Raw genomic sequence first — 4,531 nt, 5'->3', positions numbered from 1 at the left:
TCTCTTCAATTTTTTTGCTGTCTTCCTTAAAAGGTCTTGTAGACAGAACGCCCCACTCAGAGCCGCTGAGCTCACTTATCGGCTGCAGCGCAGTCGACGGAACGTCAGCTTCACGGCCAATGCCACAGACCGGGAGCAGAGGCGAGACTCACCGGTAGACCCGGGTAGGGTGAGTAGAGCGCGGTTAGTTGCTTTCTAATAGGCTGCAGCCGGGGATTAACTTTAAATGAAAGGGAAAAATCCCTTTGACTGTCTGCAGCGCGCCACACCTAGGAAGCGCACTCTCACACACAAGCCAGCATGCACACGTGCTCTCACGTGACAACACCCCCTATCTGCCCCTACAACCTCTCCGTCATCATGCGTCAGACTCTCCTGCCTGTTTTATGATTTCAGGGCCCTAGCAGGAATCCCCCCCCCCTCCCCAATTCCTTCCGCACCTTCCTTGCCTTCCTTGTACTGAGGTTAGCTCTTTGTTAGCCGTCTGGCTTGGTTACACAAGCTTCTTTGAAGAGAAACATGTTACTTCTGCTGGCCCTCGCTAGGCGGCCGGCATCCAAAACCTTCCCTGGGCACCTGCTGAAAGCCTGGCCCCTTCACGGCCCCGAGTGCTTTTAACGCCATCATTTCCACACGGCGAGCTGCGGAGTCAATAAGCACTCCTATCCGTGACAAGGAGCTCGGTGTCAGGCCTGCGTGAAGGCGGCGGGGTAGCGTACTTAGCTGCCAACTGGCTCAGAGGCCTTGGGGCTTCCATCATCTATGTTACTTAAGGTCGGTGTCCGGCAAGGCGCCGTTCCATGCTAGCCGAGCTGGGCAGTAGGGCAAAACGTCATCAAAATGGTCTACAGCACCCGGTGTTCCCAGGAGGTATCCCATCCAAGTACTGTCCCAGCCCAGCCCTGCTTTGCTTCCAAGATAAGACGAGATCGGGCGTATCCAAGGTGGTATGGCCAGTATACACTGCTTGATCCATCGCCCGGCCAGCCTTTCTCAGGATCGCTTGGTGGCGAGCAATCTGGCCGTGACGGGGCGGGCTCCGAAGGGTCCATGCAAAAGCTGTGCCGTCCCTACAGGTGTGGTTTGTTTAGCAGTGATTCACCCGCCGCATCAGGTGTCTTGAAAAATGTCTCGGCGCAGGGTCTCCTGCAGGCTAAACCCTTCATCGTGGTAATGTGGAAGAAAGAGCAAGCTGGACCCGTAACTTGGGGGTGGAGCGAGACGTCCAGGGGTGAATGAAGGAAGAGGGTGAGATGGTTGCCAGTGACTTTGAGCTGCTCTTCAGGGGGGAGGTTCGTGTTGCCTGCAAAGGTCTTCTGCTTGGGGTTACCGGTGGTTGCCTCCAGCCACGCGGGAGACGCTGGTCCTGGTGAAAAGGAGCCTAGTATTAAAAGTAAAGAAGCAACAATGCTGGAGGCCCACGGTGATCAGAAGGATGCTGGTATTTTGCAGAGATGAAATAGCGCAAGAGAGAAAGCAAATGAAAAAAAGAAAAGAGAATGAATGTGTGCACTTGTGAAAGGGAATGGAAAAAAGGCATAGAAAAGAGTGCCCCCTGCTGGTGGAAGGAAGGAAAAAGCCTACAGCACCTGGTATTCCCAGGTGGTCTCCCATCCAAGTACTAACCAGTTGCAACCCTTCTTAGCTTCTGAGATCAGATGAGATCAGCCGTGTTCAGGGTGGTGTGGCCGTAACCAGAGACAAGCCTCTCACTTGCTGCTTTTCTACTGTGACGTCTGGCTGCCGGCTGCCCTTTCCAGTGCTCAGCAAGACCAGGTCCTTTTGTGCTTTCCCTTCTCTTCAATTTTTTTGCTGGCTTCCTTAAAAGGTCTTGTAGACACAACGTCCCACTCAGAGCCGCTGAGCTCACTGATCGGCTGCAGCGTGGTCGACGGAACGTCAGCTTCACGGCCAATACCAAAGGCCGGGAGCAGAGGCGAGACTCACCGGTAGACCCGGGTAGGGTGAGCAAAGCGCGGTTAGTTGCTTTCTAATAGCCTGCAGCCGGGGATTAACTTTTAATGAAAGGGAACAATCCCTTTGACTGTCTGCAGCGCGCCACACCTAGGAAGTGCACTCTCACACACAAGCCAGCATGCACACGTGCTCGCACGTGACAACACCCCCTATCTGCCCCTACAACCTCTCCGTCACCATGCGTCAGACTCTCCTGCCTGTTTTCTGATTTCAGGGCCCTAGCAGGAATCACCCCCCCCCTCCCCAATTCCTTCCTTGCCTTCTTTGCACTGAGGTTAGCTCTTTGTCAGCCGTCTGGCTTGGTTACACAAGCTTCTTTGCAGAGAAACATGTTACTTCTGCTGGCCCTCGCTAGGCGGCCGGCATCCAAAGCCTTCCTTGGGCACCTGCTGAAAGCCTGGCCCTTTCACGGCCCCGGGTGCTTTTAACGCCATCATTTCGACACGGCGAGCTGCGGAGTCAATAAGCACTCCTATCCGTTGCAAGGAGCTCGGTGTCAGGCCTTCGTGAAGGCGGCGGGGTAGCGTACTTAGCTGCCAACTGGCTCAGAGGCCTTGGGGCTTCCATCATCTAAATTAGTTAAGGTCGGTGTCCGGCAAGGCGCCGTTCCATGCTAGCCGAGCTGGGCAGTAGGGCAAAACGTCATCAAAATGGTCTACACCACCTGGTGTTCCCAGGAGGTCTCCCATCCAAGTACTGACCGAGCACAGCCCTGCTTTGTTTCCGAGATCAGACGAGATCGGGAGTATCCAAGGTGGTAATGCCATTAGACGCTGCTCGATCCATCGCCCGGCCAGCCTTTCTCAGGATCGCTTGGTGACGAGCAATCTGGCCGTGACGGGGCGGGCTCCGAAGGGTCCATGCAAAGGCTGTGCCGTCCCTACAGGTGTGGTTTGTTTAGCAGTGATTCGCCTGCCACATCAGGTGTCTTCAAAAATGTCTCGGCGCAGGGTCTCCTGCAGGCTAAACCCTTCATCGCGGTAATGTGACAGAAAGAGCAAGCTGGATCCGTAACCTGGGGGCGGAGCGAGACGTACAGGGGTGAATGAAGGAAGAGGGTGAGATGTTTGCCAGTGACTTTGAGCTGCTCTTCAGGGGGGACGGTCGTGTTGCCTGCAAAGGTCTTCTGCTTGGGGTTACCGGTGGTTGCCTCCAGCCACGCGGGAGACGCTGGTCCTGGTGAAAAGGAGCCTAGTATTAAAAGTAAAGAAGCAACAATGCTGGAGGCCCACGGTGATCAGAAGGATGCTGGTATTTTGCAGAGATGAAATAGCGCAAGAGAGAAAGCAAATGAAAAAAAGAAAATAAGGAATGTGTGCACTTGTGAAAGGGAATGGAAAAAAGTGCCCCCTGCTGGTGGAAGGAAGAACCAAATGCCTACAGCACCTGGTATTCCCAGGTGGTCTCCCATCCAAGTACTAACCAGGCCCAACCCTGCTTAGCTTCCAAGATCAGATGAGATCAGGCGTGTTCAGGGTGGTGTGGCCGTAAGCGGAAACAAGCCTCTCACTTGCTGCTTTTCTACTTTGAAGTCTGGCTGCCGGCTGCCCTTTCCAGTGCTCAGCAAGACCAGGTTCTTTTTTGCTTTCCCTTCTCTTCAATTTTTTTGCTGGCTTCCTTAAAAGGTCTTGTAGACACAACGCCCCACTCAGAGCCGCTGAGCTCACTGATCGGCTGCAGCGCTGTCGACGGAACGTCAGCTTCACGGCCAATGCCACAGGCTGGGAGCAGAGGCGAGACTCACCGGTAGACCAGGGTAGGGTGAGTAGAGCGCAGTTAGTTGCTTTCTAATAGCCTGCAGGAAGGGATTAATTTTTAATGAAAGGGAACAATCCCTTTGACTGTCTGCAGCGCGCCACACCTAGGAAGCGCACTCTCACACACAAGCCAGCATGCACACATGCTCGCACGTGACAACACCCCCTATCTGCCCCTACAACCTCTCCGTCACCATGCGTCAGACTCTCCTGCCTGTTTTATGATTTCAGGGCCCTAGCAGGAATCACCCCCCCCTCCCCAATTCCTTCCACACCTTCCTTGCCTTCCTTGAACTGAGGTTAGCTCTTTGTCAGCCGTCTGGCTTGGTTACACAAGCTTCTTTGCAGAGAAACATGTTACTTCTGCTGGCCCTCGCTAGGCGGCCGGCATGCAAAGCCTACCCTGGGCACCGGCTGAAAGCCTGGCCCCTTCACGGCACCGGGTGCTTTTAATGCCATCATTTCCACACAGTGAGCTGCGGAGTCAATAAGCACTCCTAGCCGTGGCAAGGAGCTCGGTGTCAGGCCTGCGTGAAGGCGGCGAGGTAGCGTACTTAGCTGCCAACTGGCTCAGAGGCCTTGGGGCTTCCATCATCTAAGTTACTTAAGGTCGGTGTCCGGTAAGGCGCCGTTCCATGCTAGCCGAGCTGAGCAGTAGGGCAAAACGTCATCAAAATGGTCTATAGCACCCGTTGTTCCCAGGAGGTATCCCATCCAAGAACTGTCCGAGCCCAGCCATGCTTTGCTTCCGAGATCAGACGAGATCAGGCGTATCCAAGGTGGTATGGCCTGTAGAC

General features: G+C 54.6%; 1 non-coding gene and 4 pseudogenes across 1 annotated transcript; all 5 read right to left on the bottom strand.

The window, feature by feature from the left end:
* Positions 1 to 842: 842 nt before the first annotated feature.
* LOC141269300 (5S ribosomal RNA) lies at positions 843 to 962 on the bottom strand (annotated as a pseudogene).
* A 615-nt stretch (positions 963 to 1,577) lies between these two features.
* Positions 1,578 to 1,696, bottom strand: LOC141268944 (5S ribosomal RNA; annotated as a pseudogene).
* A 934-nt stretch (positions 1,697 to 2,630) lies between these two features.
* Positions 2,631 to 2,748, bottom strand: LOC141270225 (5S ribosomal RNA; annotated as a pseudogene).
* Positions 2,749 to 3,351: 603 nt separating this feature from the next.
* LOC141269865 (5S ribosomal RNA) lies at positions 3,352 to 3,470 on the bottom strand. The gene has a single exon (XR_012321548.1). It is a non-coding gene; the product is annotated as a 5S ribosomal RNA (ribosomal RNA).
* A 941-nt stretch (positions 3,471 to 4,411) lies between these two features.
* Positions 4,412 to 4,531, bottom strand: LOC141269450 (5S ribosomal RNA; annotated as a pseudogene).

The sequence above is a fragment of the Phyllobates terribilis genome, unplaced genomic scaffold, assembly GCF_046119375.1.
Source record: "Phyllobates terribilis strain yellow unplaced genomic scaffold, ASM4611937v1 Scaffold_4__5_contigs__length_816908805, whole genome shotgun sequence".
Classification (NCBI taxonomy): Eukaryota; Metazoa; Chordata; class Amphibia; order Anura; family Dendrobatidae; genus Phyllobates; species Phyllobates terribilis.
This window is presented reverse-complemented; position numbering and strand designations above follow the sequence as displayed.